Raw genomic sequence first — 17,546 nt, forward strand, 5'->3', positions numbered from 1 at the left:
TGTAATTTCGTCTGTTAATTCATGAAACATGCCTATATCGATAGGAAGTTTTTCTGTAGCACAGGACTACTACCAATTGTGTGAACTGACCATTCTATTCCAAATTACTCGTCTAAAAATGCTTGTGGCAACTTGCTTCATACAAATACTCTGAAATATTTGAAAAAAATTTAGTAATACACTAGTTTTAGTAATGAATTTAGCATAATTTTAGCTGATAAATGTAAGGTCAATTCTTGGACCTCAGAAGTGTCACTCATTGTCAGTCCACTTGCACCAGTTAAAATCACAACCTGAAAAGTATAAAACGTGCATAGAAATCTTCATTTAAAATATGTCGTTCAGATTAAGGTTCTGTTGCTCATTCACCTGCCTTTATCACAGGTTACAAGTCCTCGTCTTGTCGGAAGGGATGATGTCACATGTTGCCTCAGGATGATAATGTGCTACCACTCAAGAACTACTGTCAGAGACATCTTTACGCACACACACACACGCACACTCACGTATATTCATATGCATGAACACATTTTCGGTAATATTGTACACTATTATTTTATTATTATTATTATTATTATTATTATTATTATTATTATTATTATTATTATTATTATTATTATACCTATATGGTAGCTGTGCTTCAAAACTGAAATAACGGGCTGCACTTCAATATGTTCATTATTTTTGCCATTCAACTCAAATTTTACAAGTTAAAATATAGTGGGATTCGGATTACTTATATTGTAATACATAAAGTTGTACATTATTTCCTGTCATTCAAGATATTAGCATTATTGCCAATGAGTAACTTTTATTTCCTTAATCAGAGACCAAGGGGGGTCTCATAACTCATGTATGTATAGATATCAACAAGAGACAACATCAAGGTTGAACATATGCCAATCACGTTTGGTCACGTAGTATACCGTGTGTAAAACGCTACTATCTCGGGAATAAAGTTTTTACCAGTGGCAAGTAATGTCAAGCTTATCATCCACCAAAATTAGAAGCATATGTTTATCGTAGATGCCTTGAATAAAAACGCATGATAAATTCTTATTTTCATTTGGTTGTTTAGAATCTGATGAACTCCTGAAGATTCATTAGTTAAGGATATTTAAGTTTTATACGAACCTTATGAGTCGCTGTTTGGTGTTTTGTTCTGTAATTTCGAGGTCTTCCTTTGTACTCCTATTGCCTATCCCATTACACATTTTCGGCTACTGTTCCGATAAGGTAGAGGAGGAGTCCCACCTTTCACTCAACCCCATAACAAGCGGAAGATTGCCACTTCCGACACTTAACGTCTGAATATCGAGAATCCTCGAATTGCTCTGTTCTGGGTTTGTACCTTTCCTATGTTACATAACTGGTTTGCAGAGATCTCGACGAAACTTTCAGGCATACTTTGAGGAAGGAATTAAGAATATATAGTTCTCATGATAACAACACGCTTAAGAATATTTAGACTAGTTTGTTATAAAAGTGGCCCTTGGTCAAGGGAATGCCTTGTCTTCATGGCTACTCAATATTCTTATGGAGAAAGTATCTGAAAAGTCAACAGAAAGGACAGAAAAGATTCATGAGACAAGGGAACGAACTGAAACGTATTTGGATTGATTGATGTTTGCAGATTAAAACAGGACGAGTATTAGGAAAAGAGGAGATAAGTAAAAAAGTTATAATTACGTTTATTATAGATGATGATGAGATGAGAGGCTGCAGACACTAATGAACATTTCTGTAAAAGATGAAAATGAGAGTTTTCAAGAGGTGGTTGGGAAGGTATATAGAAGTGAGAAAGTTTTATAGAAGTGGGGAGGTATGTCAAAGTAGGAAGGTATATAGAAGTGGGAAGGTATATAGAAGCGGGGAGGTATATAGAAGTGGGAAGGTATATAGAAGTGGGGAGGTATATAGAAGTAGGAAGTTATATGGAAGTGGGGAGGTATATAGAAGCGGGAAGGTATATAGAAGTGGGAAGGTTTATAGAAGTGGGGAGGTATATAGAAGTGGGAAGGTATATAGAAGTGGGGAGGTATATAGAAGCGGGAAGGTATATAGAAGTGGGAAGGTTTATAGAAGTGGGGAGGTATATAGAAGTGGGAAGGTATATAGAAGTGGGGAGGTATATAGAAGTGGGAAGGTATATAGAAGTGGGAAGGTTTATAGAAGTGGGGAGGTATATAGAAGCGGGAAGGTATATAGAAGTGGGGAGGTATATAGAAGTGGGAAGGTATATAGAAGTGGGGAGGTATATAGAAGTGGGAAGGTATATAGAAGTGGGGAGGTATATAGAAGTGGGAAGGTATATATAGAAGTGGGAGGTATATAGAAGTGGGGAGGTATATAGAAGCGGGAGGTATATGAGAAGTGGGAAGGTTTATAGAAGTGGGGAGGTATATAGAAGTGGGAAGGTTTATAGAAGTGGGGAGGTATATAGAAGTGGGAAGGTATATAGAAGTGGGGAGGTATATAGAAGCGGGATGGTATATAGAAGTGGGAAGGTTTATAGAAGTGGGGAGGTATATAGAAGTGGGAAGGTTTATAGAAGTGGGGAGGTATATAGAAGCGGGAAGGTATATAGAAGTGGGAGGGTTTATAGAAGTGGGGATGTATATAGAAAGGGTATATAGAAGTGGGAAGGTATATAGAAGTGGGGAGGTATATAGAAGTGGGAAGGTATACAGAAGCGGGAAGGTTTTATAGAAGTGGGAAGGTATATAGAAGTGGGGAGGTATATAGAAGTAGGAAGTTATATGGAAGTGGGGAGGTATATAGAAGCGGGAAGGTTTATAGAAGTGGGGAGGTATATAGAAGTGGGAAGGTATATAGAAGGGGGAAGGTATATAGAAGTAGGAAGGTATATAGAAGTGGGGAGGTATATAGAAGTAGGAAGTTATATGGAAGTGGGGAGGTATCTAGAAGCGGGAAAGTATATAAAAGCAGGAAGGTTTATAGAAGTGGGGAGATATATAGAAGTGGGAAGGTATATAGAAGCAGGAAGGTTTATAGAAGTGGGGAGGTATATAGAAGGTGGTATATAGAAGTGGGAAGATATATAGAAGTGGGGAGGTATATAGAAGTGGGAAAGTATATATGAAGGGGAGGTATATAGAAGTGGGAAGGTATATAGAAGCGGGAAGGTATATAGAAGTGGGAAGGTATATAGAAGTAGGAAGTTATATGGAAGTGGGGAGGTATATAGAAGTGGGAAGGTATATAGAAGCGGGAAGGTTTATAGAAGTGGGGAGGTATATAGAAGGGGGTATATAGAAGTGAGAAGGTATATAGAAGTGGGAAAGTATATAGAAGCGGGAAGGTATATAGAGGTGGGGAGGTATATAGAAATGGATAGGTACATAGAAGCGGGAAGGTATATAGAAGTGGGAAGGTATATAGAAGTGGGAAGGTTTTATAGAAGTGGGGAGGTATGTAGAAGTGGGAAGGTATATAGAAGTGGGGAGGTAATATAGGAGTTGGGGTATATAGAAGTAGGAAGTTATATGGAAGTGGGGAGGTATATAGAAGCGGAAGGGTATATAGAAGCGGGAAGGTTTATAGAAGTGGGGAGGTATATAGAAGTGGGAAGGTATATAGAAGTGGGAAGGTTTATAGAAGTGGGGAGGTATATCGAAGGTGGTATATAGAAGTGTTAAGATATATAGAAGTGGGAAGGTATATAGAAGTGGGGAGGTATATAGAAGTGGGAAGGTATATAGAAGTGTGGAGGTATCTAGAAGTTGGAATTTATATAGAAGTGGGAAGGTATATAGAAGTGGGACTGTATATAGAAGTGGGAAGGTTTATAGAAGTGGGGAGGTATATAGAAGCGGGAAGGTATATAGAAGTGGGAAGGTTTATAGAAGTGGGGAGGTATATAGAAGGGGGTATATAGAAGTGGGAAGGCATATAGACGTGGGGAGGTATATAGAAGTGGGAAAGTATATAGATGTGGGAAGGTTTATAGAAGTGGGGAGGTATATAGAAGTGGGAAGGTATATAGAAGTGGGGAGGTATATAGATGTGGGAAGGTATATAGAAGCGGGAATGTTTATAGAAGTGGGGAGGTATATAGAAGCAGGAAGGTATATAGAAGCGGGAAGGTTTATAGAAGTAGGGAGGTATGTAGAAGAAAGTATATAGAAGTGGGAAGGTATATAGAAGTGGGGAGGTATGTAGAAGTGGGAAGGTATATAGAAGTGGGGAGGTATGTAGAAGTTGGAAGGTATATAGTAGTGGGGAGGTATATAGAAGTGGGAAGGTATATAGAAGCAGGAAGGTATATAGAAGTGGGGAGGTATATAGAAGTAGGAAGGTATATGGAAGTGGGGAGGTATATAGAAGTGGGAAGGTATATAGAAGTGGGGAGGTATATAGAAGTGGGAAGATAATAGAAGGTATAGAGTGGGGACGTATATAGACGTGGGGACGTATATAGAAGTGGGGACGTATATAGAAGTGGAAGGTATATAGAAGGAAGAGTGGAAAAAGGAAAGCGTGGCTCATGCAAGAATTTGTGGCGCGGGGATGTGGTGGGCACTGAATGTTCTTGCTGATGTTGGAATGAGAAGGGAAGCGGATGACAGAATCGATGAAGATAGAATGCTGTAGGATCACTTCGACATAGCTGAAATAAATACCTGTAGAAAAAACAAATGTTGTCGGATATGGCTGGATTATTGCGCTATCTTTCTTTTGTAGAGCTGAATTTTGAAATCTGGCTTCCATGAAACAAAGAACTAAACTATTGCAAAAGGTTTTCTTGTGTTGTGTAGGTGGTTCATGTAAAGTGCTCACTACTTGTTCTTCAATTTCAAATTTATATCATATTTTCCTCCAGTTTTTAACTGAGGATATTTTCTTCCAATTTTTAACGGAGGATAATTAAATGAAACTCTTTATAACTTTTTAATTTATAATAATATTGATAATCTCGTCTATTGGGAATGCGGTATCTGAAATCCATCCGCTTATTCATCTCATGGAAGAGAAACCTAATTTTTGGACCATTCTTTAAGAAAATGTAAATTCTCATCAACTGTACAATTTGGAAATCAAAAACCTCCGCATCAAAAGTTCTTCATTGGACGAATGGATTACATGCTCGCCTACCGATTTGGTAGTCCCGAGTTCGACTTCCCTCTCTGCCAACGTGGAATCAGATGAATTTGTTTCTGGTAATTATACTCTGATTTTTTTCATCTGTCCATCCGCCTGTGGTGTTTTTGTATGGTAGTTAATCAGCTCAGTGGTCCGCTTAAACTAAGCTTTGAACAATGCTGAGACCTCTGGTACTGGCTTGAATAAAAAGTTAATTTTGAAAATTTTCAATTTTCATTATCTTTCTATTCCAAAACCCTATCCTATATGATCTGAATTGGCAGAAGAGTTATGTCACAATCTAAGTAACAGATTTTTGTTTCTTATACAATAATTGCTTTTATAGAACATTTTTCAGTCTTCTTGAACGTGATCCCCGTGTAGCTACCTGCCTGGTAGTTTGGGGATTCCCTTTTTGCTTGATTTTTCCCCCCAGCCCGTTTCCTTACAGTCTTGGATCCTTTTGGAGCTTTCATTTCTTAAGAAAATCCTCTACATTGAATATAGATATTACATTTGTGTATCTTAGTTAAGTCTTTGAAGATTAATATTTTCTATTGCGTTCTCAGCACTGTTTCTCTGTAGCGGTATTTTGAGGCTTGATTTACTTATGATGGATAGCAGTAGATCGATGATTAACCGCCATTTTACCGACAAACCAACCAGTCCTAACTTTCTTGTTGCATCAGAACGGATTATGTCACTTTCTTGCAAAAAAAAAAAAAAAAAAGTGCGACAGGTGTCCACCAACTTGTGCAATTTTAATCTGGTTTTATCACTTATTCTGCTGAGATTTATTTATAGAAATTTTTTGAACAGTGATAAAGTGAAAATTGCATGCTTAAGAGCCTTCTTTCAGATTGGGATAAGTGGCGCATTTTAGATGTTGCATATTTTGCAATTTTACTTCTATCATTCCCTTGCGCAAAAAAAGGCCAAACTACAAAACGCTACTGCTTTAGATTTCGAAAGGAATTCCTTATTGCCTTTTGTGGTCCGTTCTTCAACAGGACAAGAACCTTTATTCCTTTTTAATGACTTCCAATTCCTTCCTTTCTTTCCTCCCTTCACGCCGCAGACAAATGTATCCATGTGTGGAATCATTGTGGTTATCTGTCTTGCTCTAATGAAGTGTGGATTTCCATTTAATATTCCCTCGAATTTCCCATCCCACCGTGCAGTCCGCGCCGCCGGCACACAGCGCTTTTAAGAAGTGCACCAGAGAAAATTGGATAAAGTCATGAAGTGTAGTCGGAAAGGTAATTCAATCATGAAATGAAAAGCATTCGTCTGCGATTTAATTTTACTGTAAACGCGTCATGAAGCGAACTCAGAACTCCCGCGTCTCTCGGTCTATGAACACTCATGGAAACCATTCTTCTCTCGCCCCTTATCTGTTTACCGGAAAAACTATCACAGCGACGGCAACACAGCACACATGTCACTTTATTTTCATTTCCCGAGAGAGAGAGAGAGAGAGAGAGAGAGAGAGAGAGAGAGAGAGAGAGAGACTAAATCTAAATGTTCTATGTCCCTGCAAAGCGGAATGGTTGAAGGTTAAGCTAAAAAAAAAAGGCGCAAAACTTTTGGCTGTTGGATTTTTTTGGGGGGCGGAGGGGTGGGGGGCGGGGCGGAAGAGCTGGGAGGAAGCCGTCCAGTTATTATGTTGGCTTCTCCAAGCCTTTCCAGGCTTGGAGTATAAAAACGAGATTAATTTTGCTTCCAGCCTCTTTATATGAATGTTCGTACTGCAAAGAGGTGGTCATGAGTTTTGGACGAGGCTGCGGTAACGCTCAACATCAATTTGTATTATAGAACTTTCTTTAGTGCATGGCTGGAAGGTATGCTACTTTTCAAGTAACCAGCATGAATTGAATATTTAATTTTCATAAAGGATTTTTCTTAATTTTGGATGAATTAGTACATCCCAATTAATCCCTAATGTGTACTTTGTGATTCATTCCTTTCTCTGAAACTAAGTTTTGAAAAATGTGAGTTATTTTGTACGTTAAGGTCTTTAATTGTTTAAGTTTACGTTAAATAATAATAATAATAATAATAATAATAATAATAATAATAATAATAATAATAATAATAATATATCCCTAGGGAATAGAACAGCTTCATTTGTAACCCCAACAAAGTCGGTATTATGATATCTGAGTATCTGTGATTGTAATCTCGGAGAGCTTCACGCGTGAGATGATGATATTCACCAGATTTCTGTGCCTCCCCCAGACCCTGTTCCCTGCTCCTCTCATCCTTCCTTCCTTCTCCTTCCTTTCCTCCTTTATTGATTCCCCCGTACGTGTACCCCCGCGGAATTTAGTGAGGTGTTGCCTTATTTTACTGGCGAGTGACTCTCTCCCCTGTGTCTCCTTTGAGATGGAATTTACGCAGATGCTCCTTCGTCTTGTTTACGTTCTCAGTGAGTTCCTCTCCTCCTCCTCCTCCTCTTCTTCTTCTTCGTCGTCGTCTTCTTCTTCTTCTTCTTCATCCTCCTCTTCTTCTTCAGTGCTCCCTGTCTTTCCTCATTCTCCTCCAACCCTTTGTCATCTGTTTCCCTGGCGTTCCCTCTCACAGAGTCGGATTTCTAATTTCTTGGCAATGACTCGTTTTTGTGTGACTTTTTCCTGTGCGTTTTAAGTTCACTTGCTGAAGGGGGCGAGGTGCTCATGTGACAGACAATGTTGTAAGGCCATTTGGACTTCTTTTGTTAATGCGATCTCCCACTTTTTTTTTCCACATCAGCATTATTCATCGTGAGCTTGAATTCGATGTGTTGTTTTATATGTAAAACGATCAAGTCTTACGTCCTTCTTTGTTGAATCTTACGCCTTTATAATTTCTTCATTTACGTTTGGTTGTATCTGGGGAGGAAGTGGCTGCTTCTGGTAACGAGAGGCATTGGGGTTAAATCTTTGTAATTTAAGCGATATCGGTCGTACCCCGTAAAGGAATTAGTGCTGCCAGTGCATCTCATGCAGTGTACTATAGGTGTTACTTAAGGTTCTTTGCAGCGTCCCTCCGGCCCCCCTAGCTGCAACCCCTTACATTCCTTTTGCTAGACCTCCCTTCATATTCTTTATCTTCTATCTCACTTTCCACCCTCTCATGGCAATTGTTTCAACATTATTTTCATCACTGAATGACCTCATAGGTCCCAACCCTTTGCCTTTGGTCTAAATTTTATATTCCCGTTCCAGATATTGGTAGTAAATTTTGCATACAAATTATTCTCGTTGTGTTTAATTTGTTCATAAATTATGATGATGCCAAAGGTGTCGTGACTAAATAATTTCAAAAAGTACATTGAAATAACTATTTTTTTTTCAAAAATAGCTAAATAATGCAAAGAATTGTATGGTAGCAGGTTCTTTTGTTCGGGATTGCTAAATATTAACAGAGCAACTGTGTTAAGAAGAGGTGGAAGTGTTGAGTCTACACCATAAAGAGCTGATTTGAGATTTCCTCTTCCTTATGTTCTTGATTCGTAACAAATAGGGCATTTCTATGAGACCTAGTTTGACTCAAATTTGGCCAAAACATAATTCATTGAGCCACAGCACATAGTTTATTATAATTATTACAACATGTCAAATCAGGTCTGTTATTTTTCAAAAGATTACAAGCCACCTGTTTTTGCTAGTATGCACATCTGTTGTCTTTAGTGAACCAGGCTTTGTCTTTCTGAACAATGATTCAACAAACAAAAGGATAGTCTTCTATTAATATGATTACGAAACTATCACTTAAAGGGACTAACAGAATAACCATTCAAAATACCATTCAAGTGTTCTTTATATTTGATATATATTTTACAAAATTATAACATCAGCAACAGCTTTCTTAGCTTTAACGATAAAGGGATTAAAGTATGGTTAAACATGCACCTACTGGATCTGAGCAATTACCAGGCTTATTGGTGTCCGCGTTATTATTTATGCATATCCATACTCAGAAGTAAAGTCGAGATTTCTTATGCCCTGGCAGTCATTAGGAGGAAATGAATTCGACCACTCACTATACTGATGGCTGAAATCGCCAACAAACACAAAAATTAGCTTACTGTCATTTTCCAGTATATTAGCCATGGTGATGAGAAAGCAGTGGCAAATTGCATCATCACATTCTGGACTGCAGTAGATGGAACATAAATATAAATGTATTTTGCCAGAGACCTTTAACAACTTGGCCCTCGTGGCACTCATATTCATAAGTCTTATGGGAAGCTGGGAACTCGTTGTTGTTTTCTATTAAGCCAGCCTTGTGCTGCCTTGGGCTCTTGAAAAAGAAGTGACAACAGAGACAACAGAATGTCAAGATTCATGGCCAGATTACAGTGGATAAGTTCTTCTACAATATATATATATATATATATATATATATATATATATATATATATATATATATATATATGATATATATATATATATATATATTATATATATATATATAAGTCATATCACATTTCCGTGATTCATATATATATCGAGCTACAATGTCCTTTAATATCTAATTCGCTCTACCTCAGAATTAATATATTTTCATATATGCTTAACCGAAGGGGAATTTTTTTCTCGATAATAGATTTGCCTGGACCAGGGCGCGAACCTATGGATCCTTTCAACCCAGGAACGTCAGTGAAGCTTTACCTACTACACCACCGCGAGAGGCTAAAAGTTCATGTCGCCTCTCACCCTCATATACCTTTCGCGCGCAGGTAATTAGTTGGTTGGAGACAACATCAACCCACCTCGACCTCCGTAGTGTGTGTAGCTTTTGACAGCAAGTAGCCAATCTATAAGTCATATCACAATTTCCGTGATTCATATACATATACGAGCTACAATGTCCTTTAATATCTAATTCGCTTTACCTCAGAATTTAATATATTTTCCTATATGCTTAACCAAGAAGGGGAATTTTTTTCTCGATAATAGATTTGCCTGGACCAGGCACGAACCTATGGATCCTTTCAAACCCCCCAGGAACGTCAGTGAAGCTTTACCTACTACACCACCGCGAGAGGCTAAAAAGTTCATGTCGCCTCTCACCTCATATACCTTTCGCGCGCAGGTAATTAGTTGGTTTGGAGACAACATCAACCCACCTCGACTCCGGTAGTGTTTGTAGTGCTTTTGACAGCACGTAGCCAATCTATAAGTCATATCACATTTCCGTGATTCATATACATATATCGAGCTACAATGTCCTTTAATATCTAATTCGCTCTACCTCAGAATTAATATATTTTCATATATGCTTAACCGAAGGGGAATTTTTTTCTCGATAATAGATTTGCCTGGACCAGGGCGCGAACCTATGGATCCTTTCAAACCCAGGAACGTCAGTGAAGCTTTACCTACTACACCACCGCGAGAGGCTAAAAGTTCATGTCGCCTCTCACCCTCATATACCTTTCGCGCGCAGGTAATTAGTTGGTTGGAGACAACATCACCCACCTCGACTCCGGTAGTGTTTGTAGGTCTTTTGACAGCACGTAGCCAATCTATAAGTCATATCACATTTCCATGATTCATATACATATATCGAGCTACAATGTCCTTTAATATCTAATTCGCTCTACCTCAAGAATTAATATAGTTTTCATATATGCTTAACCGAAGGGGAATTTTTTTCTCGATAATAGATTTGCCTGGACCAGGGCGCGAACCTATGGATCCTTTCAAACCCAGGCCACGTCAGTGAAGCTTTACCTACTACACCACCGCGAGAGGCTAAAAGTTTCATGTCGCCTCTCACCCTCAATATACCTTTCGCGCGCATGGTAATTAGTTGGTTTGGAGACAACATCAACCCCCGCCCCCTCGACCTCCCGGTAGTGTTTGTAGTGCTTTTGACAGCACGTAGCCAATCTATAAGTCATATCACATTTCCGTGATTCATATACATATATCGAGCTACAATGTCCTTTAATATCTAATTCGCTCTACCTCAGAATTAATTATTTTCATATATGTTTAACCGAAGGGGAATTTTTTCTCGATAATAGATTTGCCTGGACCAGGGCGCGAACCTATGGATCCTTTCAAACCCAGGAACGTCAGTGAAGCTTTACCTACTACACCACCGCAAGAGGCTAAAAGTTCATGTCGCCTCTCACCCTCATATACCTTTCGCGCGCAGGTAATTAGTTGGTTTGGAGACAACATCAACCCACCTCGACTCCGTAGTGTTTGTAGTGCTTTTGACAGCACGTAGCCAATCTATAAGTCATATCACATTTCCGTGATTCATATACATATATCGAGCTACAATGTCCTTTAATATCTAATTCGCTCTACCTCAGAATTATATATTTTCATATATGCTTAACCGAAGGAAATTTTTTCTCGTAATAGATTTGCCTGGACCAGGGCGCGAACCTATGGATCCTTTCAAACCGGAACGTTCAGTGAAGCTTTACCTACTACACCACAGCGAGAGGCTAAAAGTTCATGTCGCCTCTCACCCTCATATACCTTTCGCGTGCAGGTAATTAGTTGGTTTTGGAGACAACATCAACCCACCCTCGACTCCGGTATGTTTGTAGTGCTTTTGACAGCACGTAGCCAATCTATAAGTCATATCACATTTCCGTGATTCATATACATATATCGCTACAATGTCCTTTAATATCTAATTCGCTCTATCCTCAGAATTAATATAATTTTCATATGCTTTAACCGAAGGGGAATTTTTTCTCGATAATCGATTTGCCTGGACCATGGCGCGAACCTATGGATCCTTTCAAACCCAGGAACGTCAGTGAAGCTTTACCTACTACACCACCGTGAGAGGCTAAAAGTTCATGTCGCCTCTCACCCTCCATATACCTTTCGCGCGTAGGGTAATTAGTTGGTTTGAGACAACTCACCCACCCATCCTCGACTCCGGTAGTGTTTGTAGTGCTTTTGACAGCACGTAGCCAATCTATAAGTCATATCACATTTTCCGTGATTCATATACATATATCGAGCTACAATGTCCTTTAATATCTAATTTTCGCTCTACCTCAGAATTAATATATTTCATATATGGGCTTAACCGAGGGGAATTTTTTTTCTCGATAATTAGATTTGCCTGGACCCAGGGGGCGCGAACTTATGGATCCTTTCAAACCCAGGAACGTCAGTGAAGCTTTACCTACTACACCCCCACCGCGAGAGGCTAAAAGTTCATATCGCCTCTCACCCTCATATACCTTTCGCGCGCAGGGTAATTAGTTGGTTTGAGGACAACATCAACCCACCTCGACTCCGGTAGTGTTTGTAGTGCTTTTGACAGCACGTAGCCAATCTATAAGTCATATCACATTTCCGTGATTCATATACATATATCGAGCTACAATGTCCTTTAATATCTAATTCGCTCTACCTCAGAATTAATATATTTTTCATATATGCTTAACCGAAGGGAATTTTTTTCTCGATAATAGATTTGCCTGGACCAGGGCGCGAACCTATGGATCCTTTCAAACCCAGGAACGTCAGTGAAGCTTACCTACTACACCACCGTGAGAGGCTAAAAGTTCATGTCGCCTCTCACCCTATATACTTTCGCGCGCAGGTAATTAGTGGTTTTTGGAGACAACATCAAACCCACCTCGACTCCGGTAGTGTTAGTAGTGCTTTTGACAGCACGTAGCCAATCTATAAGTCATATCACACTACCGGAGTCGAGGTGGGTTGATGTTGTCTCCAAACCAACTAATTACCTGCGTGCGAAAGGTATATGAGGGTGAGAGGCGACATAAACTTTTAGCCTCTCGCGGTGGTGTAGTAGGTAAAGCTTCACTGACGTTCCTGGGTTTGAAAGGATCCATAGGTTCGCGCCCTGGTCCAGGCAAATCTATTATCGAGAAAAAAATTCCCCTTCGGTTAAGCATATATGAAAATATATTAATTCTGAGGTAGAGCGAATTAGATATTAAAGGACATTGTAGCTCGATATATGTATATGAATCATGGAAATGTGATATGACTTATAGATTGGCTACGTGCTGTCAAAAGCACTACAAACACTACCGGAGTCGAGGTGGGTTGATGTTGTCTCCAAACCAACTAATTACCTGCGCGCGAAAGGTATATGAGGGTGAGAGGCGACATGACTTTTAGCCTCTCGCGGTGTGTAGTAGGTAAAGCTTCACTGACGTTCCTGGGTTTGAAAGGATCCATAGGTTCGCAGCCCTGGTCCAGGCAAATCTATTATCGAGAAAAAAATTCCCCTTCGGGTTAAGCATATATGAAAATATATTAATTCTGAGGTAGAGCGAATTAGATATTAAAGGACATTGTAGCTCAATAATGTATATGAATCACGGAAATGTGATATGACTTATAGATTGGCTACGTGCTGTCAAAAGCACTACAAACACTACCGGAGTCGAGGTGGGTTGATGTTGTCTCCAAACCAACTAATTACCTGCGCGTGAAAGGTATATGAGGGTGAGAGGCGACATGAACTTTTAGCCTCTCGCGGTGGTGTAGTAGGTAAAGCTTCACTGACGTTCCTGGGTTTGAAAGGATCCATAAGTTCGCGCCCTGGTCCAGGCAAATCTATTATCGAGAAAAAAATTCCCCTTCGGTTAAGCATATATGAAAATATATTAATTCTGAGGTAGAGCGAATTAGATATTAAAGGACATTGTAGCTCGATATATGTATATGAATCACGGAAATGTGATATGACTTATAGATTGGCTACGTGCTGTCAAAAGCACTACAAACACTACCGAGTGAGGTGGGTTGATGTTGTCTCCAAACCAACTAATTACCTGCACGCGAAAGGTATATGAGGGTGAGAGGCGACATGAACTTTTAGCCTCTCGCTGTGGTGTAGTAGGTAAAGCTTCACTGACGTTCCGGGTTTGAAAGGATCCATAGGTTCGCGCCCTGGTCCAGGCAAATCTATTATCGAGAAAAAAATTCCCCTTCGGTTAAGCATATATGAAAATATATTAATTCTGAGGTAAAGCGAATTAGATATTAAAGGACATTGTAGCTCGATATATGTATATGAATCACGGAAATGTGATATGACTTATAGATTGGCTACGTGCTGTCAAAAAGCACTACAAACACTACCGGAGTCGAGGTGGGTTGATGTTGTCTCCAAACCAACTAATTACCTGCGCGCGAAAGGTATATGAGGGTGAGAGGCGACATGAACTTTTAGCCTCTCGCGGTGGTGTAGTAGGTAAAGCTTCACTGACGTTCCTGGGTTTGAAAGGATCCATAGGTTCGCGCCCTGGTCCAGGCAAATCTATTATCGAGAAAAAAATTCCCCTTCGGTTAAGCATATATGAAAATATATTAATTCTGAGGTAGAGCGAATTAGATATTAAAGGACATTGTAGCTCGATATATGTATATGAATCAGGATGTGATATGACTTATAGATTGGCTACGTGCTGTCAAAAGCACTACAAACACTACCGGAGTCGAGGTGGGTTGATGATATCTCCAAACCAACTAATTACCTGCGCGCGAAAGGTATATGAGGGTGAGAGGCGACAGAACTTTTAGCCTCTCGCGGTGGTGTAGTAGGTAAAGCTTCACTGACGTTCCTGGGTTTGAAAGGATCCATAGGTTCGCGCCCTGGTCCAGGCAAATCTATTATCGAGAAAAAAATTCCCCTTCGGTTAAGCATATATGAAAATATATTAATTCTGAGGTAGAGCGAATTAGATATTAAAGGACATTGTAGCTCGATATATGTATATGAATCACGGAAATGTGATATGACTTATAGATTGGCTACATGCTGTCAAAAGCACTACAAACACTACCGGAGTCAAGGTGGGTTGATGTTGTCTCCAAACCAACTAATTACCTGCGCGCGAAAAGGTCTATGAGGGTGAGAGGCGACATGAACTTTTAGCCTCTCGCGGTGGTGTAGTAGGTAAAGCTTCACGACGTTCCTGTTTTTGAAAGGATCCATAGGTTCGCGCCCTGGTCCAGGCAAATCTATTATCGAGAAAAAAATTCCCCTTCGGTTAAGCATAATGAAAATATATTAATTCTGAGGTAGAGCGAATTTAGTTATTATTAAAGGAAACCATTTTAGCTCGATATGTATATGAATCACAGAAATGTGATATGACTTATAGATTGGCTACGTGCTGTCAAAATAAAGCACTACAAACACTACCGAGTCGAGGTGGGTTGATGTTGTCTCCAAAACTCCAACTAATTACCTGCGCGCGAAAGGTTTTATATGAGGATGAGAGGCGACATGAACTTTAGCCTCTTCGCGGGGTGTTGTAGTAGGTAAAGCTTCACTGACGTTCCGGGTTTGAAAGGATCCATAGGTTTGCGCCCTGGTCAGGCAAATCTATTATCGAGAAAAAAATTCCCCTTCGGTTAAGCATATAATGAAAATATATTAATTCTGAGGTAGAGCGAATTAGATATTAAAGGACATTGTAGCTCGAATATATATATGAACACGGAAAATGTGTATGACTTATAGATTGGCTACGTTGCTGTCAAAAAGCACTACAAACACTACCGGGAGTCGAGGTGGGTTGATGTTGTCTCCAAACCACTAATTACCTGCGCGCGAAAGGTAATATGAGGGTGAGATGGCGACATTGAACTTTTAGCCTCTCGCGGTGGTGTAGTAGGTAAAGCTTCACTGACGTTCCTGGTTTGAAAGGATCCATAGGTTTCGCGCCCTGGTTCCAGGCAAAATCTATTATCGTGAAAGAAAAAAAATTCCCTTCGGTTAAGCATATATGAAAATATATTAATTCTGAGGTAGAGCGAATTAGATATTAAAGGACATTGTAGCTCGATATATGTATATGAATCACGGAAATGTGATATGACTTATAGATTGGCTAACCGTGCTGTTCAAAAGCACTACAAACACTACGGAGTCGAGGTGGGTTGATGTTGTCTCCAAACCAACTAATTACCTGCGCGCGAAAGGTATATGAGGGTGAGAGGCGACATGAACTTTTAGCCTCTCGCGGTGGTGTAGTAGGTAAAGCTTCACTGACGTTCCTGGGTTTGAAAGGATCCATAGGTTCGCGCCCTGGTCCAGGCAAATCTATTATCGAGAAAAAAAATAAATTCCCCTTCGGTTAAGCATATATGAAAATATATTAATTCTGAGGTAGAGCGAATTAGATATTAAAGGACATTGTAGCTCGATGTATATATATATATATATATTATATATATTATATATATATATATATATAATATATATATATATATATATATATAGAGAGAGAGAGAGAGAGAGAGAGAGAGAGAGAGAGAGAGAGAGGTGTGTACCTATATGCGTGTGCATATTTTCTTCTTCACAATGAATTCATTTCTTTCCCAAATAAATGGCAAGGTTCCCGACGAAATATTATCCTTATCAGACCACTGTTATTAAACCTTTATGACTTGGAACGTATATTGCCAATCTTAGGATGTCCCTAGACATTTGATGTTGCTGACAGCTCCCCATAAACATTCTGTTCACGAAATTGGCCTCTCGGGACAGCAAAGATTAGAAGTAGTAATGTCTGTTAGTAAAGACCGCTTTGCCCTTCTTTATTGTCCATGACGGTATTGGCTTATCTCCCGTCTGTCCGTTTAATCAGACGAGAATGTAACTTTAGTGACTTATTAGAGTTTCGTGCAGTTACTCCTCATTATTAATTTGCTTGTGAGCAGTTCCCAAGACCCTGTGAAAGACTCGTCCCCCGTAGGGAGGTAGTGCCGTCAGTGCACCTCGTAGGCATTACTTGAGGTTCTTTGCAGCGTCCCTTCGGCCCCCAGCTGCAACCCCTTTCACCCCTTTTACTGTGCCTCCATTCATATACTCTTTCTTCCGTCTTGCTATCCACCGTCTCCCGACATTTGTTTTATAGTGCAACGGCGAAGTTTTCCTCCTGTTACACCTTTCAAATCTTTCTACCATCAGTTTCCCTTTCAGCGCTGAATGACCTCATAGGTTCCAGCGCTGGGCCTTTGGCTTCAATTCTATATTCCCTTCCATTCTAAAATACTTGTGATGTGAACTTAGCTTTGTAACCATATCTGCACTTAATAACCATAATTTAACATCGTGCATTCAGAGTGTACTTGAAAATCGCATCGTAAGATCGCCGTCTGCATTAGGTATTTATATACCATTCGAGATCTTTCTTAGTAGATCTTGTCGGTCAGCCATCGAATAGTCCGATCATAAATAATACCTAAAATCCTCAGACTCATTAAAACTTATTCTATTTTTGTGGCATTATATTAATCAAACCCTCATCAACCTGGTTAATGTTAGAGCGTGGTGGATTTAGTTTTATAATCAGGCATATGTACTTTGCAAATGATAGTGCTTATAAACCAAACCAACTTAGCGTAACAGAACAAATGGACTAAGTATTTTGCAATGGTGGTTTTGTTCTTGGAACTTTAGGTTTATAATCTCTCTCTCTCTCT

This window comes from Macrobrachium nipponense, chromosome 41, assembly GCF_015104395.2.
Source record: "Macrobrachium nipponense isolate FS-2020 chromosome 41, ASM1510439v2, whole genome shotgun sequence".
NCBI classification, from domain to species: domain Eukaryota; kingdom Metazoa; phylum Arthropoda; class Malacostraca; order Decapoda; family Palaemonidae; genus Macrobrachium; species Macrobrachium nipponense.